Source organism: Peromyscus eremicus, chromosome 23 (assembly GCF_949786415.1).
Source record: "Peromyscus eremicus chromosome 23, PerEre_H2_v1, whole genome shotgun sequence".
Lineage (NCBI taxonomy): Eukaryota > Metazoa > Chordata > Mammalia > Rodentia > Cricetidae > Peromyscus > Peromyscus eremicus.
Genome location: NC_081438.1, coordinates 20,455,517 through 20,479,065, shown reverse-complemented (window position 1 = coordinate 20,479,065; position 23,549 = coordinate 20,455,517). Strand labels below are relative to the sequence as shown.

The following is a 23,549-nucleotide window of genomic DNA, read 5'->3' as shown; positions in this document are numbered from 1 at the left end:
TATTTTACACATATATGTAAATGTGAATAAAGCCTGAAGAACTAGAAGGGAAACAAGAGAGAATAAAAATAAGTGCTGAGAAAGGGCTGGCAGTGACAAGGATACATAGGACATGAAGGAGGAAAAAAATAGCAGGAGGTGTATCAGTGATTTTTTTTTCTCTTCCTGTAATGATATGCCATGATCAAAGGGAACTTATGGAAGAAAAGTAAGTGTCCATTTGATTTATAATTCTAGGTCACAATGCATCACTGCAGGAAGTCAGGGCAGGAACCAAAGCAGAAAAAACGGCAGAATGCTTCCGGCCCATTCTCAGTTAGCTTTCTCACACAGTCTAGGCCCAACTACCTACCTAGGGGTGGTGCTACTGCAGTGGGCGGGACACTCTTCTATCAATCATCAGTCTAGATAGTCCCCCACAGACATGCTCACAGTCCGTTCTAATGGAGGTGATTCTTCAGTTGATGACTCTGGGTTGTGTTCAGTTGAAAATAAAAAATAACAAGCATGGTTGGGGAGGAGGGAACCAGGGGTGGCATGGTGGTGGAAGAGATGAAAGGGAAGGAGAATTTAAAGCAGCTGTTTGAAAATATCATGATGACATACTTTGTATACTAGCTAATTTTAAAAAATATTAGTTTTTTAAAAAAATGACCCAAAGAGCAACTGGAAAGGAGAGAAGCTTGCACAAATATGAAATAAAATCTACTGCCCCCCAAGTGAAGTCCTGCATACTGCTCCAGAATGCATCTTCTTTTCTTAATGAGACTCCTCGATTCTCTCAAGTCACCATCCACTGAAAGCCAGTTGTACAAATAAGTGATGGAGAGTATCTCTGCCATTGAGTGCCCGACATCTGTAGGCTGCAACACTTTTTAATGGAGATCTACCTTACATTCAGACTGGCCTCCCATTCATCTTCTTTAAATACCATCTTAAACCACCTTATTCAAATCTACCATTCAGAACCTTTTACGGCCTTCCCACTGCCTACATGGGAATGTAAAATTGTCAGAGCCTGACTGGGACACTCTGCACAAACCAGCTCCTATTCAGTTATTGACTCTTTGGTTGTTTGGAGACAGGGTATCATGGCGCCCAGCCTGACCTCAAACTCATTATGTAGCCAAGGATGGCCTTAAACTCTTAATACTCGTACTGCCATGTCCCCTGTTCTGGGACTATATGTGTGTGCCATGATACCCCAGGTTCAATCAGCTATCAAACTCATTTAGGCCAGATATTTCCAAATGCATGATTCTGATTGGTGCATCATCAATGGATGATGATTCATTCATTCATTCCTCTATCCATCCATCCATCCAGGAAACTAGTTGAGCATCCATGTTGGGCCAGGCATTTTGCTCAGGGGTAGAGCTCTCCCTACAACAATGACCTAGTCCTCGATGCCAATCAATACAGTTGCCATCTGATGAGTTGCCGGAAGAGACTCTTACCATTCAATCTAAGAAAAACTGGAACACAGAAAAATCAATTCCCAAGTGTGATGGCTGGTTTTAACAGTCAACTTGACATAACCTGGATTCATCTGGGAAGGGTGTATCAATGAAGAATTGTCTAGATTAGGTTGGCCTATGGGCATGTCTATGGAGAATCGTCTTGATTGGGCTAGCTGAGTGAGAAGATCCACACTGAATATGGGAGGTACCATTTCATGGGCTGGGTCCTGGGCTGAATGAAAAGGTGACATCAAATTGAGCATTCAGCACGTGTGTATTCTTTCATTCTCTTTGCTCTTGACTGTGGATGTGATGTGACTAGTTACTTCAAGTTCTTGCCACCCTGACTTCTCTGCAGTCATGGACTGTGTCCTAGGCTTGTGAGCAAAGAAACCTTTTCTCCCTCGACTTACTTTTGCCATTGTATGTTATCATGGAGATTGGAATGACACTAAAACACTAAGTTAGCCTGCAGTGAGGAGGAGAGAGACCAGAACTTAGGTTTTATACAAAGATATACTATGGTAGGACAAAGAAAGAGACATTTGAGATAGAAAGAAAAACATATACAAGAGAATAAAGAAAAGGACCAATCAATAAAATCCCCCAAGTAGGCTCTAAGAAGATGGTATAGATGGTATAAAGGTCTAAGTGGTTCAGAAGGCCTATGTGAGGCTGAACTCAAATTAGATGGTGTCCCTTGGCTCTGGGAAATTGTGTGTGTTACTGAGGTCAGTACTTCTCAGCTTGCACCTGAGAATGGAGTAGAGCACTTGCCTGGAATACTTCAGGAGGGAGCTGGGGGATAGTTCAGAGGGTTAGAACTTGTCTAACACACATGAGGTCCTGGGTTCAACTCTCAGTATCACTGATGTGTTTGTTTGAGAGCTACTATAAAACAACAACAACTGCAAGAATGTTGAGAGAGAAGCAAACGTTTACAGCTCACAGTTTTCTTGTAAGTGGCTCAGCTGATACCTCAGCCAATAGGAATGGACGGGCGTTCCTTCAATCGATACCACAAGTTGGCCGTATGGAGTCCATTGCACTACTCAATGAAGAAAGAATATTTTATGCCCATTTTACAGACATGTAAACTGTCCATCAAAGATGCTAACTAGCTTGTCCAAGGTCAAACAGTAACTGTTCTAGTTTCCATTCTGTGGCTGTGATAAAATGCTCTGACCTAAGGGGGAGGAGAGGTCTCTTTTAGCCTACAGCTCTTTGTCATACTCCATCATTGAGGGAAGTCAAAGCAGGAACTCAAAGGCTTTCTTGCTATCCCACACAGCATTACCCCATGTTAAGGAACTCACTTCACAGCCAAGATCTACAATAGGAACCATGGAGGAGGATGCTTTTCAGCTGGCTTGCTCTTAGGTTCATGCTCTGCTAGCTTAGGGCCGCCTGCCTAGGTCATGACACCACCCACAATGGGCTGGGTCCTTCCAAATCAATTACCAATTAATACAACCACTCATAGATAGTAACAGATCAATCTGATCTGGGCAACTGAGTCAATTGAGAGTCTCCTCCCAGATATTTCTAGGTCTTGTCAAGTTGACAAAACCAACTAGGCTAGGCATGGTGGTGCACACCTTGAGAGGCAGAGCCTGGTGGAACCCTCTAGGCTATCCTGGTCTACACAGTGTGTTTCAGGACAGTCTAGACTACACAGAGAGACCCCGTCTCATAAAAACAAAATCAAAACAAACAGAAAAAGCTAACTAGACAATGCTCCTGAACCAAATCTTCTGAAACTATGAGCAAAAAACAAATCTTTCCTTATTCAAATTATCACAGATATTCTGTCACAAGATGAAAAACCAACACTTTCACCACATAATTTCTAGGCCTAGGAAAGTGAGTCATTGGTTGTAGTGTTATAATTTTTGTCCTTCATGGCTACCATCCTCATCCACATAAGTGGTTTCACAGTAGATTTTTTTTTATTTTGTTTTGTTTTGTTTTATGCCACACCACATAGAAAAGACACTATCTATAATCATTTGGTCTCCCTGACAGAAAAAGCCAACAACTACCCTCAGAACAAGCATGCCTGTGTGCTGTTGATATGTGGTTTTATTTGGCTGGCTGGTTCTCTTAGAGCTTGTTAAATCACAGCTGCAATAAAACGTCTCCAAAGCGGAACCAGCTTGAAGGAAGAATGCACTGGATTTGGGAGACGGTGGCTTCCCCCTGAAATTGCCATGTAAAGGGGGAAAGGAAACATTGAGGCTTGATCCAATTAACCTCCGCAGCATGCTGTTCAAGCAGGGCCCAGACAGAAGTCTCAGTCTATTATCCCCAGCCCTCATTAAACCAATTCCGTCTGCAGCCAGACACTCTCCTCCCTTCCTGGTGTGCTCTCGTGATTACTTAATTTAAATAAAGAGCTACTCATTGTGTTTCCTGGGTGTTGAGAAGATTCAGAGTCATGACCTCAATCGGGGATAATATTCTCAAATAATTTTCAAAATCTATGAAAAATTAGTAAGTTCACGTAAGGACAGAGTATCCCTCATGCAGCCAGCCAGCCAGAGATGTGCACATTTTTGTTAGGGTGTCAGAAAATACAACCCTGAGCCTCATCCTGGTTCCCACCACCACTTGACTGTTTTTTATGTGTGTGCATGTGTGTGTATGCGTGTGTTTGTGTGTGTGTGTGTGTGTGTGTACACTTGAGTATGGGTGCACATGCATGTGTGCCCATACATATATGGAGGCGAGAGGTTAATGTAAGGTAGCAGTTCTCAACCTGTGAATTACAACCCCTTGGGGAGTCGCAGGATGCTTTTACAGGGGCCGCATATCAGATATCCTGCATATCAAATATGTACATTACAATTCATAACAGTAGCAAAATTATAGCTATGAAGTAGCTATGAAAATAAGTTTATGGTTGGGGTGACCCTAACATGAGAAACTGTATTAAAGGGTCACAGCGTTAGAAAGGTTGAGAACCACTGCTGTAACGGATCTTCCTAAGCCGCTGCCCACTTCAGTTTCTGAGCCAAGGCCTCTCATTAAATCTAGAGCTCCCCAATTCAGCTAGGCTAGCTGTTGACAAAGCTCCAGAGAGCGCCCTACCCCCACCCCAGTCTGCCTCCCCAGTACACAGCGCCCTACCACGACGTTTGCCTGAGTTGTGAGGATCTGAACTCAGGACCTCACACTTGCACTGCAAGCACATTGCCAGCTGAGCCCTCTCTCTCTCTGGCTGGGGATTAAAAGCATGCAGCAGCACACCAGCTTATTTGATGGGGCTTCTGAGGCTTGAACATAGACCCTTACACCTCACTAACTGAGCCCTCTCCCCAGCTCCAATATCACCAGATTTTTAAACACCCAACTTGTACATGCTAGACAAATTCGGGCTGCGGGCTGGATTTGGTTCGTGGGACAGCAGTTTACAACTTCTGTTTTAATTCTCATGATGCCCACCCCTAAAGAACTTCAGTTTCCCAAGGAAGAGCAACGGGACCTTCATTGTCAAGGATGAGGCAGGAACATCTCTGGTGTGTGCTTACCGGGGTGTTTCTAGACAGAACTAATGAAGAAGGGAAGACCCAGCTTCAGTGGGGGTAACACCATCCCATGAGGGCACATGCGGAATGTATTTGACCTAATTAATTTTTAAATTATGTGTATTTAGGTGGGGTGCAAGTACCATGAGTGCAAGTACCTACAGTGACTAGAAGATCAGATACCCTGAAACTGGAGTTAGAAGCAGCTGTGAGCTACTCCATGTGGGTGCTGGGAACTGACCTGGGGTTCTCTGGGAGACTAGCAAGCGCTCTTAACTGCTGGGTCCCCTCTCCATGCCCCCTTCAGTGGAATCTAAAGTGAAAAATGATACAACCAGTTCCCATTTCCCTGCCTCCTGGCACTATAAAATGAACTCTCTGAAGCTGTGAACTGCTTCACACCATTACTCATGGTTATGATGGGTCAATCCCCGGAACTATAAACTAAGCAAACCTCTTTTCTGTGCCAGTCACCCAACTTCTGCTATTTTGTTATAGTAGCAGAAAGTGAGCTACTGCAGAATTGTTTTTAGATCTGCAGTCCCATGATGTCAGGGATGAACCCAGTCTCCATTTGAGCATTGATCAAAGGCTCCATTGAGATAAAGAAAACAGGTTTAGACAAGAATGGTTTATAACAATGGAAAAAGAACCAGTGGCTATGGCTGAAGTGAGAAATGGTAAAGACATTCTGTTTGATGAGCAAGGCATCACCTGCAGATGAATGACTGAAGAAGCCCCTCTGCTCTCTTAGCAGGAAGCATTGCTTCTCTTTGTCCATCCCCTCCCCATTCAGCTGTGAACGAAATGAAGATACCCCAGCCCATGGTTTCAGGGTCCTCAGCCATAAAACACAATAACCAAGTGAGTGGTACACCATGAGCATCTGCTCTTTCTCGGGATTTTCCTTCAGCCTCATGCTGACTGACGCGCAGGCAAGTGGGGAGTGTCAGCCCATCAGTGTAGTGCAGGATCCCAGGTGTGCAGAGCTAAGTTGGGCAGAGGTCTTAAAATAATACCCTTCGACTTCTTCTCTGCATGACCAGAAGCCGTGTCAGGACTCTAATGGCATAGCCTGCTGAGTTAGAAAAAGGCTCCAGAAAGTGCTGGTTTCATCTCACCATAAACAGCTTCTAGGGGCCTCTTAGGCATGGCTGCATAAATCTGACTGCTTAAAAATAGATGCACACAGAGCCTGGCTTCTCTGCTCAGGCATCATACGTCGAGCTAGAAGGGCCACTGACAACATGGGAACAATCCTGGGGACCTCTGGCATCGTCTGGTGGGAGATCAACTTCAGCACTAGGCTGTAAGGCAGGAGGATTCACCCAGTTATGGTTAGGTGTGGGCTGCAGCCAGGACTCAGAGTGACTGTTTGGGTCTTGTTGACTAGAAATTCTCTTGCTTCCAATGTGTTCTGCCCTGTGTCTCTTTTCCTAGTTTTCATCCTCAATTCTAAACTCTACCAGCGTGGCATTTTGACTCAAAATCATTCCCTGTAGACTCTTGTGTTAAAAAGTTCGGTCTCACTGGGCAGCGGTGGCACACGCCTTTAATCCCAGCACTCGGGAGGCAGAGCCACGTGGATCTCTGTGAGTTCGAGGCCAGCCTGGTCTACAGAGCAAGATCCAGGACAGGCACCAAAACTACATGGAGAAACCCTGTCTCGAAAAACAAACAAACAAACAAACAAACAAAAAAAAAAGTTTGGTCTTCCAGCATTTGGAAAGCAACTACACCAAGGGCGCTCTGACCACATTGATCAACTTCTGCTTGGACAGAGTCATAACATGATAATTAATCCCAATCAGCATCTTGCTTTCATTCAGTCACTGTGATAAAAAACACTCTGAGCAAAAGCAACCTGGGGAGGAAAGGGTTATTCGTCTTATAAGTCCTGCTCACAGCCCATTATTGAGGGAAGTCAGGTCAAGAACCACAGAGGCACACTGCTTGCTGGCTCACTCTGTGACTCATCCATTGATGTTAACACTCAGTTTGCCTTCTTATACAGCCCAGGTCCACCATTTCATCATGTATGGCAGAGGGTCCCATAAGAATCACCCCTCACTGGAAGGCTATTGGTAGGCACGACTCATTGATGGAAGACCATCATATTCTTTAGTGGTGTAGCTCTTGTTCCCCTGAATAACCTTCCATCCACTCAGGCAAGTGACTAATTAAACTCTGTGGGCCACACACTAAAGAAGACATCAAAGCAAGGAGAGCTTATTGAGACTAAGGAGTCCCAGTGGGAATAGGGAGATAAGGGGGGGAAATGGTGGTGAAAATGACTGAAATTCATTATATAAATGTTTTAAGCTACCTAGCAATAAAAAAGGAACTATGGGATTTGGATGTTTTGACACGTTATATTTTCCATTTTTATTTGGTTCAGAATAGTTTTAATTCTGCTACTACGTTTTGATCTGTGGTCTTGTGGTTTGACTGAGAAATGTCACCCATAGATTCATGTGTTTGAATACATGAATACTCTGCTGGTGGCACTGTTTGAGAAGGCTGTGTGGTATGTTTGGAGGCGGAGCTTCACCGGAGGAGGTGGGTCATCTTGGGGTGGACCGTAAGGCTTTATAGTCCCACTCTACTTCTTGACCACAGACACAATGCGGCCTGCTGCATTTATAATTTTCTCACAACAGTGGGTCAGATCACTTCCTAAACCCCTGGCTAAAACAAACCCTTTCTTCTTTAAATCGCTTTCCTCAGGTATTGGGTTCCAACATGGAGAACTGTAACTAAAATGCATGGCTTCACTCAAGAGCACATGGGTATTTAACATTTTATTCTTCAGTTTTTGTTTCCAAGCTTAATTCCACGTAGTCAGAGAAGATATTTTTACTTCAGCTTTGAAATTTGTTGAGGTTGGTTTTACCATCCAACATGAGATATATAGAATGGTTTATGTTCCATGCATGCCTGAAACCAAGAAATAACCTATGGTCATTTGGTGTAGTGTTCTTTGCTAGTTAAAGTGGTCAAGTATCTTACATCCTCATTCTCATCTGAATTACACTTGTTACAGAAAACACGTTAAGGGTCTGTCAAGATGGCTCGGTGGTTAACAGAACTGGCTGCTTGTGCAGAGGCCCAGGTTCAGTTCCCAGCGCCCACATGTTGGCTCACAACCATCTATAACTTCAGTTCTGGGGTATCTGACACTGTCTTATGACCTTAATGGGCATGAGATATGCACGTAATGCATATACATACATATACACACAAAGGCAAATATTCATCCAAACAAAATAAGTCTTTTAAAAGGGGGGAAAACACGCTAAGGGTTAGAATTGTAACTTAGGATTTATTGATTTCTACTTTTTATTGAGTCAGTTTTGTTTTATACATTTTTGAATCTGTGTGGTTAGTGGCATATAGGTTTAAGATTGTTACAAACTTCTGTTAAGTCAGATGTTCCATTTATGGTAATGACCCTTATCTTTACAAATCCAGTTTGATATGGGTATAATTACACCAGTGTTCTTTTCACTCACATTTCCTCTACTTCCTCCCCCCTCCTCACCTCCTCCATTCCGTGTGTGTGGGGGGGGGTGTGGGGGGGTGTGGGGGTGTGTGTATGAGTGAGTGAGTGCGCGCGCGCACGCGCGCGTGCGCTTGCACAGGTGTACACGTATGCCTGTGCGTGGCATATCATGGTGCATGTATGGAGGTCAGAGGACAACTCTCCAAACTCAGTTCTTTCCTTTCACCATATGGGTGCTGGAGACAGGTCGTCGGGCTCAGTGGTAAGTGCCTTTACCCTCTGAGCCATTTGCCATTCATTTGCCTGACTTTTTGTTCTTATGTTCACAGCATGTCTGCGTCTTCCAAAAGCAGCATACTGCAGGATTTTTAATGTTTTTAGCCTGAAAACTCCCCATCTCTAGAACAGACTATTCCTCCACATCAGCTACTATGATTAATTGGTGTATCTGAGCTTAAATGTACCTTGTTAATCTCACCCCCGAGGCACAGATGATCCTGAATTAGCATAACTAGCGTTGGTGAGAAAATGCAAGGGATTTACAATATTCTAAGCCAAATGATCTCCCGTCCTTGTTGTGTTTATCATCGTCAAGTTTTAAGTGTGTCTACCTTAAGCTCTACATTGTTTCCTATCAGATTTAACATTCAATATTCATTATGTTTAGCCATCTCTACCGCGTTTTAAATCTCTTTAAACTCCCTTCATTCCTTCCCCAGATATCGTATTTCCATCTGGAGTTATTTTTCACCTGCCGGGAAGAGCTCTCTTTAGGTTTTTTTTTTTTTTTTTTTTTTTTTTTTTTTTTTTTTTTTTTTTTTTTTTTTTTTTTTTTTTTTTTTTGCTGCTGTTCTGTTCTGAAACAAAACACATCTTCCAGATTTTTAGGTGACTACAAGTATCTTTATTTAACTGTCATGTCTGAAGGATGTTCTTTATGGTTATAAATACAGTAACATTTATTCTTTCTTAGTCACTTTCAAGATTCTATTAATTGTCTTCTAATTTTTACAGGGGAATAAACTGTAGTCATTTGTAAGTCTTTTATTGTGATTGTTCAGGGTTTGTTGTTGTTTGTTTGTTTTTCAAGACAGGGTTTCTCTGTGTAGCCCTGGCTGTCCTGAAACTCACTCTGTAGACCAGGCTGGCCTTGAATTCATAGAGATCCACCTGCCTCTGCCTCCCAAGTGCTGGGATTAAAGGCGTGCAACCACCATCAGTTTGGGTTTTAAGATATTTTCTTTGTCCTTAGTTTTCACCAGTTACTATGATCAACTATTGCATTAGTTACTTGTCTTTTTGGCTGTAACAAAATACCTAACAAAAGCAACTGATGGAAGGAAGGAAGGAAGGAAGGAAGGAAGGAAGGAGGGAAGGAAGGAAGGGAAGGAGGGAGGGAGGGAGGGAGGGACGGAAGGAAGGAAGGAAGGAAGGAAAGAAGGAAGGAAGGGTGTATTGTGGCTCACAGTTTAAAGGTACAGTCCATCATGGTTTGGAAGGCATGGCAGCAGGATTGTGAGGCAGCTGGTCACATCGCATCCACAGTCAGGAAACAGAGAGAGATGAATGCTGGGGCTTAGCTCCCTTTTTCTCTCTTATTCCTTCCAAGATCCCAGACCATGGGATGGTGCCAGATACATTTAGAGCGGGTCTTCCCACCCCTGTTAACCCAATGTAAAGAACCCCTCATATACATGCCCAAAGATTTGTGCCCACCATTAGTCTAAATCCATCAGTCCGGCAGCCATGATGAACCACAACCACACTGCTCACTTTTCCATCATAATGACAAAAATCCTTGAGAGGAATAAATTAGAGGAAGAAAGATTTATTTTGATTCATGGCATAGAGGCTTCAGCTCATAGTTGGATGGTTTCCATGGCCACAAGGATTGAAGCACCACAAGAGAACAGGGAGGCAAAGGAAAGCTGCACACACCTCATGGCAGCTAGGAAGTAAAGAGAGATGAGGAAGTGACCAGCTATGAGAAGCAGCCTTCCAGAGCAAACCCTCATGGACTTAACTTCCTCCAATCAGATTCCACCTGAAAGTTTCCAGCACTTTCCAACAATGCTATCAAATGATGAATCTACTGATGGGTGAATTCATTGAGTGGGTCAGAGCCCTCATGATCTACTCACTGAAAGGTAGTTAGATCCTCCTGCTGGGTACTACGCCCTTCATACAGGGAGAATGCTATCCTTTAAGTAGAACAGCCATTGTCTTCATCAGAGAAGCTGTGACTATATGTGAGAGGCCTTTAAGATCAGCCTTAATGTCTGTTGACACTCCTTCATAGGAGGACGACTGGGGAGGGTCAATGGACCCTCAGGTCACTCACTCCAGCACATCCTAACTGCATGTGGTCCCATGGTCTCAGGAGATGCTAATTATATAGAGCAGCAGAAGGTTACCTGAGCAGGGTACTCCAACTATACAGCTATGGGGAAGTTGTCGTCCAAGCTGGGATGACTTCGGTGGTGCAGCTGCTTTGGGGACATCCACATACCTGTAAGCAGCTCCTCACCCATACTCTGTAGGTAAGTCAGTATGAACTCGCTGGTTCTGCAAGTTAAGACTTTGACGAAATCATACTTTGGCTTGTCATTGGAGCCTTAGAAGGCACGGGTAGATGTTGTCTACATCTCCCCAGGGAAAGTTCTTGAGACAACTTCATATTAAATACCACACTCCCACGTGGTTTTCTTTGTATTTGTTCTGATTAATGTTCCTATTTTCCTCATCAATTTTTCTTCCTGTCTTTGTTGGTTTAGGCAATTTTCAATCAATGGCTCTTCAAATCTTGCCTCAGGCCACTCCCTCTCAGCTCTCCTTGAGATACGTTCATGGTATATATCTTATAAACAAGTATTTTTTTTTTCCTTTGAGACAGGCTCTCTCGGGGTAGTCCAGAGTGGTCTGGAACTCAATCTCCTGCCTCAGCTTCCCAAGTACTAAGATTACAGGTGCTTTACTGTGGCCTTCTTTCTCTTCCAGTTCATTTAACCTATTTGTGACCAGGCCTAATTTTCCATTGAACTCACTGAACTGTTGATTTTTAGCAACTATGCATTTCATTCCAGAATATCAATTTGGATCCTTCTGAGAGACAGGAGAGTTTTTAAAACTATTTTCGCTGACATACCTGAACATGCTAATTAGTGTAATGTTGGCTCTTAACGTCTGCTAAGTGATCCAATCCAGTCTGGGGTCTAATTCTTTGATTTTGGACCTGTGTCTATTAATTTTGTTCTTTTGACCCCATTTTGCTGGTTTGTTTTTGTTTTGTTTTGTTATTTAACACTTTTTAAAAACTTGTTGCATAGGTTTTGTTTTCTGTCTGGGAGATGCAGGACAAGTGAGTATTTTTACACTCATCAGCAATGAACCTGGCCAGACCTGGCGGGGTAGGCCTGATATTTCAGCTACTCGAGAGCTGAGGCAGAAGAATCACAGGTTCTATCCCAGCCTGGGCAACTTCGCAAGATTCTATCTCAAAAAGGCAAAGGGGGAAGCCAGGGATGTAGTTCAGCATTAGAGAACTCACTTAGACTACCCCAGTTTTTGAAGGATTGTGGATGTGGCTCAGTAAACACCTCCTTAAAATCCCTCCATGAAGGGCTGGGGCATGGCTGAGTGGTAGAGTGTTCACCTAACTTATGCAGAGTCCTGGATTCTATCCTCAGTACTATCAATAATGACTCTCATGTTACCTGCGGCTCCCCATTCTCTGAGGGCATATTTCAAGGGTCCCTGGAGGCCTGGGATATGCAGCAGGGTCCACCTTCCCCACAGATCCTGAATTCCATTTTTGTCTCCTTAACAGTCTCATGAGCTTCCTTTTTTTCTCCTTAGCCCTTAGACATGAAGATGCCCTGAACTGGTTTATTTCCAAGTCGACAAATTGATGAATGCCTTGTGGTGAAATGTTATGGGTTCCTTCCTTGTGGGACTGAGCCTTTCAAGTTCAGGCTGGCTTGTTAGCCATCAGCTCCAATTCTGCACCCTCATCCCCAGGAGAACAGCATAGCATCGATGCCATCTTCTTCTCTGTCTCCTTTGGGTCCACTGTAGAAAATTCCCTGAATACACAGTGCTCTAACAAGTACCAGGGTGAGTTCAACGCATCCTCCTCTGAATACTTAGAGGCCCTCATTGTCATGGGTACCGTCTAGTACCCTCAGATTGTGGTCTTGTTTCTATCATACTTTTAGAGTTCTTCTTTGTAGTTTAGTCTGATATAAATTACTTTATATAGCCAAAGGAGACGTCTAGGGGACTATTTAAAACAAGACTCAGAAGTTCAAATCAGAAAAGAAAAATTAAATAGGTATAATTATACTATATTACCAATACTATGGTTTTTTCATCCTCCTCTCTCCCCTCCTTCCCCATCTCTCCTTCCTCCCTCTACTGCTTACATTTCCCTCCTTTCCTCTTTTCCTTCTTCCTCTCCTTTCCTCTTTCTTCCATTTTCCCTCTTTCCCTTCCTGTCCTTCCCTTCCCTTCCCTTCCCCTCCCTTCTCTACATTTCACTACATAGCCCAGAATATCTGCAAACTCATGATTCTCCTGCCTCAACTCCCCAAGTTCTAGGATTAGAGCCACATAGCAACAGTCCAGGTAGAAAATTCTATCCAAGAGAGGACACCATAGATAAAATTAGCTGGTGAGCAGAAGCTTAGAAAGGCAATATTAGGTGCCTCTAAAATTAACAGTACACCTAGATCACAAGGTTGGTCATGTAATTTGTAAACAGTTTGACCCTTAAATATTTGTGGGATGGAAGCTTGGTCACCAGTGTGTGATGCTAGAACCTGTAAGAGGTGGGCCTTAATAGAAAATAATTCAGTCATGGCACTGTTACTAAGCACTGAACAGGTTTGTGGAGTGTGGATTAGTCCCCATCAAAGAATAGGCTATCGTAAAAGAGCAATGTGGTCCTTCAATGGTCTCATCCTTCCTTGTCCATGCCCTTGAACTTTTCAGTGTGACCCACCACCCTTTTGGCTTCTGCCATATTGAGACATGGTCAGATAGGAGACATATGCTGCTTTGGACATTCTGGCCACCAGAAAGTAAGACAAGTAACTGAGCATCATAGGAACACAAAATAGATAAAGTGGAGATTGGGGGAAATGGGCAAAAGTTATGAGCAATCAACAGGAAGGCCAACCAGACAGAGTACAGGTCCATGAAAGATGTTCTGATTCACGAGCAACTAGAGAACCATGAAGGAAAAGCACACAGGATACCACTCCCTACACATCAAACTGACCAATGAGTCATTAAGCCAGAAGCATTTGGAGAAGGAACCTCTTACCATCTTGTGGGAGCATTGGTGTCTCTATTCCGGAGAGTGATGTGATAGCAAATGGTTAGATCTTAAAAACAGAATGCAGAATCAAAATTGAGGCAGAAGGGGATCTATGCATATAACATACGCTGGTCCTATTCATAGCCTCTAATTCATTTGTCTTATATCTCTTTCCCCTCTACTCATCTCTAATAATTCTCTTTTTACTTTTGTGATTCTATATCTGAGAGGAAAACACAACGTACTTCTACCATAATCAAAAAATATAAATAAAACAATTATACATAACTTTATCTATACGTAAAAATATGCTCACCAACATATATTAAAGCTTGTTGAGGAGCTGGAAAGCTGGCTCAGTGGTTAAGAGCACTTTGCTGCTCTTGCAGAGGACCTGGATTTGGTTCTCAGCACCCACATGAGGGGGCTCACAACAACCTCAGATTCCAGCTCCAGAGGATTGGATGCCCTCTTCTGGCCTCCATGGAGAACTGCACTTATGGACGTAGACACACAGACATGCACATACACATAAATAAAAATAAAATAAATCTAAAAAAAATAAAACTTGCTGAGTGAGTCTATCATGGTGGAAGCTGTAACCCATCACTCAGGAAGCTCAGATAGGAGGGTAATGAGTTTATGGCCAACTTGGCCCACCTGGTAAGGCCCTGCCTTTCCAAAACCAAAGGCTGTGGGTGTGGCTCAATGATAGAGCTCTTGCCTAGGTTCCATCCCCAGCACTGCAACCAAAACGAAAGAACAGACCAAGGCTGTGGGTCAAATAGATTCAGTTTCTAATACATGTAGTCTCTGCGTCTTCCTTCTGAGTGGAAACTTAGAGGCTCTATGATCTATGGAATTCTTGCTGAGAAAACCCATGCAATCATTCCCTTATTGTGCCTGATTAAGTTGTTCTTTTAAAAACTTGCTCTTGTTAATGTGTTAATGACTAATTATGAATTAATTACCGGATAAGCCTCCAAGTCAAGGACCCACTGTATTTAGAAACAACTGTGAGCCTGGGGATAGGACTTAATGAGTAGAGCACTTGCTTCCTACGTGTGAAGAGCTGAGCTCAGATCCCTAGAACCCACGGAACGGTGCACACTGCAGCATGTGTCTGTAACCCAAATATGCCTAAGATGGAGGGTAGAGACGGGAGAATCCCCAGCATCTCAGGAACCAGAGAGGCTGATGTAGGCAATGGCAAACAACAAGAGACCTTGTCTCCAACAAGGTGGAAGCTGAGGACAGACCCCTGAGGTTATGCTTTGACCCATACCCTCCCAATGAGGCTCATGCATGTCTGCACTCATACAGATGAACACATACACATATACACAATCACATACAATACACATAGATACACACACATACACACACCACAGAGACGGGGAAGGGAGAGAGAAGGGAGTGAAGGGAGCAGAGAGGCTGAGTCTGGAGAGATACCTCAGTAGTTAAAGCTCTTGCCTGAAAGTATGAGGACACATGGCACAGATCTCCAGAAAAAAACACATAAATGCCAGGTAGGCTAACTGTCCCACATGCAATTCCAGCGTCAGAATGTAGAGAAGAAAACCCCCAGACCAAGCTAACTAGTAAGTCTAGCCTTATTGTCGAGCTCTGGGTTTGACTGGGAGACACTGTCCCAATAAATAATGTGGAAGAGTGATGGAGAATGATTGTAGACATCAACCTTAGGCCTATGGAAACACACACACACACACACACACACACACACACACACACACACACACCACAATAAGAGAAAGAGAAACATGGGCCAGCCCCCATCAGAACTTGTGTTCATGAAGAAACTGGAGCCCATTTGGTACCTGCCTCCTGGCATCTTTGGGAAAGAGTTGGGGGAGGCTGTGAAGCCGTGAAACACGTCTTCCTATGACAGAAGTGAAGCCCAGTAAGCAAGATAGACACATAACCAAAAGCTCAGGGCATCAGGGAGGCAGACACACAAATACACATGCATGTACACACATATGTACACAAATGCACGCACATACATGCAGGCACACTCATGCACACACATACACATATGTACACACACACCCCACAGGGAAAAAGCACCCTTGAGGTTCTCAGCAGGTGAGGGCAGGAAACTGTCCTGCATGGGCTTCCGGGAGACTTTTTCTATGACAGAACTCAGTTGAGGCGAGGCAAGGGGGAAGGTCGCCTTGGGGACAGCCGCTGGCAGCTGCCCGCTCGGCAGCTTTTGTAGATCAGTGAGACAGTCAGATTCCAAAAGCAATTTTAGAAATCATAGACTCCAGGGAAATGGTTCATTTTCTTTTAATTAGCTGAACAACCTAACAAGAGGGTGGGGGTGGGAGAGTCCTTCCAAAGGAGAGAAGTCAGGGGATCTTCATACATTTCTATTTTTGTCTGTTTGCAAAGGATCTTGAATAATAAAGTCCAACTTATATAAAAATAGCAGTGATGAGGAAGGAAGCCTGGGTTTAGGTCAGCCTTACATCCAGAGGTTACAGTAACTTTTTATATGAGCAGGTAATTTTTTCCACACCTGTCTTAGGCAAAAGCCTCAGAGCTATAGTCCCCCTATATGATAGAAACAGGCTGAATAGAAGGGGAGGGGATCATGGGAAATACTCAACAGTCCACAGCTGGGCTTACTGATATCGAATGCAGTGTTATATGGGATGGACAAGGAAGTGGCCCTGTTTATTCCTCTGACACCTGAGGTGTGCCTGTGGGTCTGGCCACCAACCTTTGCTGAGTGTCTAGGACAATGCATTACACCTCTGCTAGGATGTCTTAGGTATTCGATCTCAGCTCATGTGACCTATTGGGAACTTAAGCCATTACACCAGAATTAACTTGCTTTAAGTTAAAATACAGTATCATTCAAGTGGCTGAGATGCCTTATCAGATAAAGGTGCTTGGTCACCAAGCCCGACAGTCTCCAGGATCTACTCAACAGGAGAGAAATGGTTCCTCCAAAGTGTCCTTTGACTTCCACACATGCACCAAGGTGTGCACATACCCACATACATGCAGGTGCACAGAGATAGATAGATAGATAAAATACAGTGGAGTTTAGCTACAACCCTAATCTGTTAGTTATTTTTCTGTTGCACTGTTAAAATATCTGGCTAGAGGCTGGAGAGATGACTCGTGGTTAAGAGCACATACTGCTCTTCAAGGGGAATTGAGTTTGGTTCCCAGCACCCACACCGAGCAGTTTACAACCACATATAACTCCAGCTCCTGGGGATCTGATGCCCTCTTCTGGCTTCTGCAGGCACCTACACTCATGTGCACATACCCACACCAAGATACACAGACACATAATTTAAAAATTAATAAAATTAATCTAAATTAATTAATAATAAATTAATCTGAAAATGTATTTGGCTAAAGCAACCTAGTTAACAAATTTATTTTGCCTCACAGTTTACAGAGAAGAGTCCATCCCATCATGCTGAAGAAGGCATGGGAACTGGAGCAGCTTGAGGCTACGGTAGTGGGCGCAGGAGATTGCTTGTTCACATCTCAGTGCCTGACTAGGAACCAGACTTAGACCAGAAACCAAGCAGGACTATAATAACCAAGCCACTCCTCTATGCTTCCATGCCTTCTGGCTACCCCCATATACAACAGGCTGTAAACCCTTTAAAAACAGCGCCACCTTCTGGGCAACAAGTGTTCAAACACACGAGCCTGTGGAGGACATTTTCTATTCAAACTACAGGAACTAGTAATAAGAATTAGACCAGAAATTTAAGCCTAAGACTCTCCCACTAGCAATCATTGTTGCCATGGTTGGTTTTTTGGAAACTCTGAAAAGATAATTGGACTTAAGAATGAGGAAAATTGTACTGGAAGTCTTTTTTCTTCTTCATCTATAATTCTCTGCACAAATTGCGTCTCCTTCTAATTGTGTTTTCATGATACAGTTATTATTTAGCTACATTCCCAGGTGCAAACGGCCCTACACGGCCCAAGTCACCTCTTTGGTGAACTTCTTGGTAACTCATTGCTGTTGAAATGTCACTTGTTTTAAGGGCCAACATTCAGACAGACTGAGCTAGCGTTTCTGTGTTCTTGTTTTTCAGATAGGGTCTTGCTAGGTAGCCCAGGCTTGTTTCAAACTGCTGCCTAAGCCTCCCAATGGCCAGGGTTACTGATATGTGCCATACCCATAAGTTCTGGTTTCACTCTGTTGTTGGGAAAAAAAAACCACAGTGACCACAGTTAACTTAGGGGAGGAAAGGGCTTAATTCATCTTATAGGTCACACTCCATCACTGAGGAAAACAGGGTAAGACTCAAAAAAGAACTTGAAACAGAAACAATGGAGGAGTACTGCTCTTTGGCTGGCTCTCTGGCTCATGCTTATCTAGCTTTCTTATACAGCCCAGAACCACCTGCCCGGGGAATGGTGTTGCCCACAGTAGGATGGGACCTCCTACATTAATGAACAATTAAGACAATCCTCCCTACAGACATGCCCACAGGTCAATCTGATCTAAGCATGATTGTAGGTTGTGCCAAGTTGAGAAGGAGCATTAACCAGGGCACTAGGGAGTTTCTTAAACAGACACGCCATGTAGCCGAAGCTGCTTTCAAATTCACCATATAAACACAGATTAGCATTGAACTCATAGTACTCTTGCCTCCCATGACTCAACTGCCACCCCCAAGCTAGGCAGTATTTTTTGTATTACTTTCCTTCATCTTCCTCCCATCCAATCCATCACTAGCATCCCTTTTAAGATTTACAAGCATACCTTGAACCTGACTTCTCCTCCCCCGACACACATTGCTACCACCCTGGATCAAAGCAACTCATACAAGCCAACTCCCTGACCCAGAATAGCCAAGACTAGTCTTTCTCTTGCTACTTGTAGCTCCATTACACACAATCACCAGAGTCCACCTTTAACACCACAGATCCAGTTGGAGCACATTTCTGTTTAAATGTCCAGCTTCTACCCACAAACAACCCCGTACTCCTAGTGCACGAGCGGATTCCACTTTCTATACACCTGCATACTGCTTTGCCCCATCAGTTCTTATTCGTCACCCCACCACCACCACCACCATGCTCTACCCACAGCAGCTTGCTTGCTGTTTAGGACCTTGTGATGGTGAACACTGGTTGTCGACTTCACAGGAACCTGAGTTAACAATGGAAACGAACATCTAAAGACATCTGTGATGATATTACTAGATTAGGTTAATGGAGGTGGGAAGACCACCTTTAATGGGGGTGGCATTCCCCCCCCCCATGGGCTGGAGTCTAAGACTGAATAAAAAAGGAGAAAGTGAACTTAGTGTCAGCATCCATCGCCCTCTGCTTCCTGACCACAGAAGCAACATGACTAGACATCTCACGCGCCTGTTGCCTCTCCCACAGTGATGGACTGTCCCCTCAAACTGAGCCAGAAAAGCCCTTCCTTAAGTCATCTTTGCCCGGCGTTTTGTCACAGCAGTGAGACGTCACATGCAGACCCTACATTCACTGTTCCTTCTGCACAGAGGCCATGTGCACATCCCACCACTCTTTATAAAGCCGTATCTATCCTGTCAGTGGTTCCCAGACAAATAACCTTTTCCCAACAGTCTGCACTAAACAGCCAATCCAAAGCATCCTCTAATGGCCACGCTGTCCTGTAGTACCAGTTTGATTCCCAGCATGGGACTTAGGAGTTTATTCATGTTGCTTCCTATGTTAGTTTCCTCCATTTCCTCCATCTCATTCCCAAGTGCCTGAAACCTGTTTGGCATAGACTGGGCTCTTAGTAGATATCAGGTTAGTTAAACTAGGTGATAATCACCACTACTGTCAGGGCTAGAGAGATGGCTTGGTAGGTAAAGGTGGTGGTTGTCACCAAGCTTGACGACCTGAGTATATTCCCAGGAACCCACACAGTGGAAGGAGAGAACATAAATCTTCAAACTGTCCTCTGACCTCCATACATGCATAGTAGATAGATAGATAGATAGATAGACAGACAGACAGACAGACAGACAGACAGATAGATAGATAGATAGATAGATAGACAGATAGATAGATACCATGTAGTTACCTTGATGACAAAGCACACACATTTGAGGCAGAATGGAATTTGATTAAGGAGTTTCTTTACCAACTAATCTAAGGAAAACAGTTTACCCCTAGTACATAAAGTAATAGCAAGGCCTAGGGAGACAGCTCAATTGGCAAAAGGCTTGCCTCGCAAGCATGAGGACCCGAGTTCAACCCTCAGAGGCATGCAAAAACAGCCAGGTGTAACGGAGTGCTTATCATCTCAGAGCTGAGGAGGCAGAGATGGGAGAATCCTTGAAGCTTGTGGGCCAGTCAATTCCAGTAGAAGCAGCAAGCTCCACATTCAGTGAGAGACCCTTCTCAAATATTATGATGGACAATGATAGATCTACATACATACACACACACACACACACACACACACACACACACACACACACACACACGTAATAACAGAAGCAGGAATTTTCATCTGCAGCTCATTAAGCAATTTGGTTAGTTTCAGCACCTCAGTTTTACATGAACCCTAAATGATTTTATAATAAAAACCCAGAGCCAGATAATAGGGTGAAAGCTGAAAGATCCGAGAAGCAGAGCAAGTCACAATCACTACCTCTTACCTCACCAACTCCTTAGCCTGAAAGAGAGAGAGTTCCTGTCTCTTCCTGCCTTATATTCCTTTCTCTACCCAGCCATCAACCTCCCTAGTGCTGAGATTAAAGGTGTGTGATCCCAAGTGCTAGAATTAAAGGTGTATGCCACCACTGCCTGGCTCTGTTTCTCTTGTAGACTGGATTAATCTCATGTAGCCCAGTATGGCCTTGAACTCACAGAGTTCCAGAGGAATCTCTACCTCTGCCTCCCAAGTTCTAGGATTAAAGGTGTGTGCCACGACTGCCTGGACTTCTGCAGCTAACTCTGTGGCTGGCTCTGTCCTCTGATCTGCAGGCAAGCTTTTCTTTTTTAGATTATAAACAATGTATCACTACATCTCAGAACATACACTCTTCAAACTTAAAGGTACCACAAACTTGCTAAGACCAAAAGATAGGAAGTGAGCAGTGTGGGCTTGCTGGCGTGTTCTGTCTGTAATTATGGACCTTCTTCCTTCCTGCTTCCCTCCCCAACCCGTGCTAAATGGTTGCAGCCTTTATTTTCTTCTTTATCCTCCTGGGAGAGATCACCTGTCCCACGCTACAAGATGTGAGTGCTCAGTGCCAATTGTGAAGTGGGGTGGGATCTCCATGTCATGTGAGGCTATTTTCTGGACCATCTCAGAGGGGAAAGGACCCCACAGTGAAGCAAGCAGCTTGGCTGTGCAGGTGTTTCTCTCCTAGGTCTCAGTCAAGTCACTGATCTGTTGCATTGGATCCACCCCCTGCCACTGCTCAGCCACAGAAATTCAGAGGCGACTTGGGAGCATTCTCCTGCTTGATGACACCCTCACTGTTGTGGTATCAATGTGAAATGCCCCCCACAGGCTCATGTGTTTGAATGCATGGTCCCCAGCAGGTGGCGCTATTTGGTTAAGTTATGGAGCCTTTAAGGGGTGGAGCCTTAACGGAGGTCATGTGGCAGAGATAGAGATGGGGTATGGGCTTGAGGTTTTGTAGTTCAGCCTCACTTCCTGTGCATTCTTTGATTCACAACTTTGGATGCAAGATGACCTCTCCCTCACACTTCTACCATTGTGTCTTCCCTGCCACAATAAACAGTACCATACTGTTTATGGACCAAAATAAACCCTTCCTTCCTTAAGTTGATTTATTTTTAGTACTTTGTGACAGCAGTGTGAAAAGCTACTCATGTGCTTAAGGACCTCTCATTCTTAGTTCCTTCCCTCTTTGTTTTTAAAATTTTAAATTATGTGTATGCGTGTGTGTGTGTGTGTGTGTGTGTGTGTGTGTGTGTGTGCGCACGCGCATGCACCTGAGTGCAATGTCTGCAGAGGCCAGAAGAGGACATTAGAGCTTCTGGAGCTGGAGTTACAGGTGGGTATGAGTCACCTGACATGGGTGCTGGAAACCAAAGTGGGGTCTTCAGCAAGAGCAGGTGCCAGGAATCGAACCTGGGTCCTCGGCAAGAACAGCCAGTGCTCTCCTCCACTGGACCACTTCTCTAGCCCTCCTTCTTTGGTTCATCTACTGGGAGTGTTTCCCTTTGTAAATTTCACAGACACTTTAGATGCTTTTCTGTTTCACTGTGATACACTTTTAACCCTAACTAGCAGGCACTCAAAAGTCTACTTTCTCCATCTCATTTATCTTTCTATTCTTCATGCAGCCTCATACCCTGTGCTGTTTAAGTCATTGCTACCAGCCCAACTTATATTAAATCCCTCTTACCCTCCTTTCTACCTTGCTTTATACGAGGCTTTTGTGAGCGTCTATTGTATACTTGAATATATATTCTTTCCTGAGAGCTTTGAGTTTCCTGCAGTACTTTCACGTGTAATATGGCATTTTTATTTTCCTAATGACTCTCCTAAGAGGTGGGTAATGTGCTTTGGATACAGACGTGCATTCGCTGAACAATGGAGATACATTCTGAGAAATGCTACGTTGGGTGGGTTCCATCGTTGTGGGGCTATCATAAAGCAAACTCAGAAACCCAGATGGTGTGAGTCAGTTACTCCATGAGGCCTCTCAACACAATCAAGAGAGGTTGTAAGCTCAGAGTGTGTGAGGCAGCTGCTGGCACAGTAGCATACTGCTTTATAGTAAACGTTTATGAATTTTGCTAAGTAGAAGGAATATGCTCTGAAATAACATTAAAAATATAGCAAATATAAAGTAGCAACAGAATCTTTTATTATAATTGCCAAGAATTATGTGCTGTGCACAACTGAGTGGTCTATGCTTGCCTACTGCTGGTGGTTTGATGGTTCTGTTTATACCAGCATCAAGAGACATGGAAGTGATGCAGCATTATTATGTGTATGAATGGTGTCCATCAGTCACAGGAACTTCCCAAAGTCCATTACAAACTTATACAGCCACTGCTGTTACTGTACATGGTTATTGTGATAAAAATACCTTGACCAAAGCAACCTAAGGGAGAAAGACCTTATCTGGCTCCAAATTCCAGGTTATAGTCCATCACTGTGGGGAGGGCAAGGAACAGAAACATAAGCAGCTAGTCACATCACATCCACAGTCAAGGGCAGAGAGCAACGAGTACATGCATGCATACCAGTGTTCAGTTTACCTTCTCCACTCATACAGGATTCCTGCCTAGGGAATGATGCTGCCAGTGTGGGCACTCCCACCTCAATCAACAATCAATCGAATTCTCAACAGGTATGTCCACACGCCAACAATCCCTCACTCAGACTCTTATGAGGTGATAATAGACTGGACTGAGGCTTTGTCTGTGCCTCTGTAGCTAACAGACTCCCAGGTTTAAGAGTTTTTCACCAGGGAAAGTGAGTTTCCATCAAAGGGGTACTGCTGGCCACAAGTCTTGCTCCCTACCCTCTTTCCCTGCCTCTTGCTGGGGAATCGGTGTTCTAGGAAGGGACTCCCACCTCTGGCACGTGGGCCTGGTTCTCCTTAGAGTCCCTGCTACATCATCTCTCTGTGGTGCTGGGGCCTGAATTCTCCTTTGAATCCCTACCATTCTGTTGTTCTGCTGTTATCTATCCGTGATATTCATAACTCTCCTAGTAAACTTCTTATCCACTGAACACTCCATCTCAGTGTCCCGCTGGACCC

General features: G+C 44.0%; 1 protein-coding gene and 1 long non-coding RNA gene across 2 annotated transcripts in view; one reads left to right on the top strand and one right to left on the bottom strand.

Moving 5' to 3' along the window:
• Positions 1-12,609, top strand: part of LOC131898669 (uncharacterized) — a 33,065-nt gene extending 20,456 nt beyond the window's left edge. The window contains exon 3 of the long non-coding RNA XR_009375982.1: positions 12,345-12,609. This is a non-coding gene — a long non-coding RNA (uncharacterized LOC131898669). The remainder of the gene's footprint in view (positions 1-12,344) is intronic.
• Caln1 (calneuron 1) overlaps positions 1-23,549 on the bottom strand; it is a 421,108-nt gene that overhangs the window by 97,701 nt on the left and 299,858 nt on the right. The window lies entirely within an intron of this gene.